Here is a 4,534-nt window from a genome sequence, read left to right as displayed (position 1 = left end):
CGTAAACATTCGACATATTCTCGACATAATGTCAATGTCAAATTACTTTTTTTTTTCTTATGGCACTTCGGCTATAACCATGGCCAGTGTCGAGCATAATATTATGGCGGGAAAACAATATTCTATAAGGATGTATATAACATTTATAAATTCAAAGATTCTGACCTAAATTCGACATATATAGTAGAATAAAACATCCTGCATCGATTGATACCAAAAAATCAATACCTTACCGACAAGTAAGGGAGCATACCCATACTACGTGACCTACTTTTTAAGATTTTTTGCACCCCCCCCCCCCTGGTGACCACACGTGGTATATGCCCCCCCCCCCCTTCAATTGTTCACGTGGTATTGACAAGAATCATTTTTAATCATTTTGCAAGTTGAAAGAGTAAATACTAGATAGCAAATGAAATTAATTTGACTCATATATTTTGTGCTTATTAAGTTATTTAGGTATTACAAAAGACTCTTTGCATGTTTATAATAATTATTACTACTTAATTATACAAGGGAATAAAAATAACGATCTCAAAAAATACATTGATACCCAATAGATTGCCAAAAAGAAATACTTGACACCAATAAAAAAAAAAACTTTACTGTGAAAGTAGCAGCGTTGAATGAGCAAATTCTTTTTCTCCATACAGAAGTGAAAAAAATGGTCTTTCAGCGCTGCTACTTTCACAGTGAACTCTATGTTAGGAACACATACACATCCTAAAGTATTATCACTTAGCTTTATGTATAATATTGTATAATAACTAGCGACCCGCCCCGGCTTCGCACGGCCCGGGTATAATAAAATATATAGCCACTGAAAAAATGATTAAAATCGATTCAGCAGTTTTGATTTCTATTCTTTACTTATACTCTATCTATATCTGCCCGTGGCCGGTGGCCCGCATTGGTCGGTACCGCCGGAAAAGCTAAGTCTCGCAATTTTTAAATTTGTAATATCTTCGAAAATATATTTATTAAAGGCCATATAGATCTACTAGCTGTTGCCCGCGACTCCGTCCGTGAGGACTTCAGCTTGTAGCGTGCGGTAGTTCCCGTTTCCATGTAGGCTACAGAAATGCTTCCGCGGCACGATTTTTTTTTTGAAATAAGGGGGCAAACGAGCTAACGGGTCACCTGATGGAAAACAACTTCCGTCGCCCATGGACACTCGCAGCATCAGAAGAGCTGCAAGTGCGTTGCCGGCCTTTTAAGAGGGAATAGGGTAATAGGGGAGGGTAGGGAAGGGAAGGGAAGGGAATAGTTGAGGGTAGGGAAGGGAATAGGGTAGGGGTTAGGGGATTGGGCCTCCGGTAAACTCACTCACTCGGCGAAACACAGCGCAAGCGCTGTTTCACGCCGGTTTTCTGTGAGAACGTGGTATTTATCCGGTCGAGTCAGCCCATTCGTGCCGAAGCATGGCTCTCCCACATATAAATATTATTTCAAACTTCAAAAATCTTTTTCTAACTTCAAATGAACTCGCGAAAAACTTTCGTTATCCTTACCACATCTTATAGAAACACGTTTGAGTAAGCACTTGTGCGATGTAGGACGACGCACAGCGTCATCTATAATGAATTTTTGGAACTAGCTTAATTTGAACAAATTTACGTATAAACACTCCTTTACAACCCCTTTTTCCAGTTAAAAAGTAGCCTATGTCCTTTCTCAAACTTTAGACTATCTGTTTACAAAGTTTCATTACAATCGGTTCAGTGTTTGGCGTGAAAGCGAGACAGACAGATAGAGGTACTTTCGCATTTGTAATATTAGTATAGATATTCAATTTATAATGTATTTAAAGTGGTTTTATTGAATAAGGATTAATGCCGTATTGGTTAAAATCGTTTCGCAAATTAGCCATTATAATATTTTGTCGTTAAAAGTAAATGACAAAAAACTGTTATTGTGGGATTTCCATAAGAGGTAGACATATACCATTGCGGAGTTTTCTGTAGACCTTTTCAATGTGTACAGTACTTGGTACATTATTTTGATAATCTAGTAGGGTTCAGCCTGCGTTTGTAATGTAAGCGGAAAAAAATGTAATCACCTATTTACGACATCACATTAGAAACCCCAACAATAACAGTATTTCTCCACTATTTAAGGAATGTTATTATACCTATAAACCTTCCTCTTGAATCACTCTATCTACTAAAGAAAACCGCATCAAAATCCGTTGCGTAGTTTTAAAGATTAAAGGGAACAAAGGGACATGGGGAAAAAACTTTGTTTTATAATATTTAGTGATAGTCTAAAATTACAATAGAACAATTAGAGAAATTAATTTCTAGGCAGATGGCGGACCTAAGTAATTTGGTTGCGTTTAAAGTTAAACCCAACCGACAGATCACAATTAACATTGAATTGACATGATCCGACTACATGACGTTGATCTGTCAACTACTTAGGAATCAATTTTCTCGATGGTACCTACTATTTTAGAGTCTGGCTAGCGAAAGATGAGACTGGAAAAAGGCGGCAAATTAAAAAAATCTACGTATGGCAACCTTGTCTATAGTCGGAATTTTAGTTTTGATACTTGATTATTTAGGACAATAATATTATATTTTAGTTTGGATAACTCATTTCAAGAATAAGTTTATTGTTGTTCTTTACTTAAATTTTATTTTGCAATACATTTCATTGTGTTTTGTTTTTGACGAAAACTCTTGCATGTTTTTGTCGGAGTATTAAAACTTCTTCTTTAATACTTACCGTACATCATGAAATATATTACAAAATATAATTTAACCAAACAATTACCTTCATTTTCTTAAACTTAAAATTGTCACTACTGTTTCTAAGTTTAAATATAATTTAATTTAAATGTTAAATAATTTTATATAATATTATATTATTACTCGCAAGCATCATAGATTGTATTAATTATACTCAAATATGTTAATACATACTTGTACATGCCTGAAACTAATAATAAGGGGAAATGAAAAAACAACACAGAAAATCAAAGGTTGCGGATTTTTTTTCGCATTTTATATAAACATTCGTCAGGTTTTTTTTATAAAGTTTATTTACAATTGACTAAAATATATAGGTGTCATTTTGTTTGACAACTTTTTGCCATCTTGTTGGTAGGGACACGATCCCATTGCTATAAACATTTTAGGGCTTCTGATGACAAAACTGCGAAAGTGGTGATACTGAACTGATACTGCCTAAGGAATCCTGCAGCGATTGAAACAGGTGGAAATCTGAAGGTGCAAGGTCAGGACTATACGGCGGATGCATTAACACCTCCCAGCCAAACTCCCGTATTCACACGCCTTTATTTATGTGGCCTTCTTTTTTAATCCTTTTTAGGGTACAAATACTGACATCTGAAAATATGTTCATAAATAAAGTTAGCATTCAATAACAAGGTTGCTTTCAGGTATTTCTTTTGTAACGTTAGGGTCTTACCGGTGTAAGAAGAAATCTCATCAGGGAACTGATTTTGTCTTTAAACACTCTTCTTGGAACATAATATCACATAATTTATTTATACTTGATATTTTAACTTGCATAACTGAATCCTTTGCATCATTCATGTCACCTGCAAAACAATAAATTCAATTACATGATAAATAATAATGATTTTAATTACTTGTAATTGAAAGTATCAAAATCTTTTACCTGTACTTGGGATATTTCATGTAAACAATCTTGTTTTTGTTTAAAAATTGCATCCTTTTCACTTCTTTTTTGTTCGTATTTACTAATCATAGCTAAAAGCAGTTTTCGCAAATCTCTTTTCAAAGTTTTCATCACGTTTAAATTAGAAAATCACGTAAACCACAGAAATATTTTTCACTTTGACACATAAACAACAGATGCTATAGGTGACACTGACGTTAATGACAGTGTTAGCATAATCAGTTTTGGGATAAAAAGCCAGTCTCATCTTTCGCTAGCCGGACTCTAGTCACGACTCACGACTGTAGTTCAAATTGTAATCGAACACTAAAATATATAGTAAATCATATATTATGTCTATGTAGTAAATATGATCACTAAGCTTGACAGCTTCACCAAACTTCAAAATGATAAGTGATTAAGTGATTAAGTGATAAGTGACAACAGTGCCTGTTTTTTTAATGGCTGTTGGCTATAAATAACCATAATAAATGCCAGTGTTAAGTATTAAATGACGAGAAAAAAAATTTTCGCACGACGTTTGTAACAAAGATAAGCAGCTAAAAAACTGCTTATTAATTTCTTTGCACGATTTGCGATTTTTTTAGCCCAAAAAAAGTGGGTTCACCGGTAATTCTGAGGAAATATTTCAAATTGAAATTTATGAAAATTATCCTTCGAAGTGTGCGACAAGACTTTATATGAACTTGGGCGGGGGCGCTGCTGGTAAAGAAGAACTGTCAAATATGTCGTTTTTGTATGTGCCAGCGTTAGTTCCTTTTTTCGCCACCTGCTTTATACGTGGGAGAGCCATGCTTCGGCACGAATCGACCGGAGAAATACCATGTTCTCACAGAAAACTGGCGTGAAACAGCGCTTGTGCTGTGTT

The sequence above is a fragment of the Aricia agestis genome, chromosome 9 (genome assembly GCF_905147365.1).
Source record: "Aricia agestis chromosome 9, ilAriAges1.1, whole genome shotgun sequence".
Lineage (NCBI taxonomy): Eukaryota > Metazoa > Arthropoda > Insecta > Lepidoptera > Lycaenidae > Aricia > Aricia agestis.
This window is presented reverse-complemented; position numbering follows the sequence as displayed.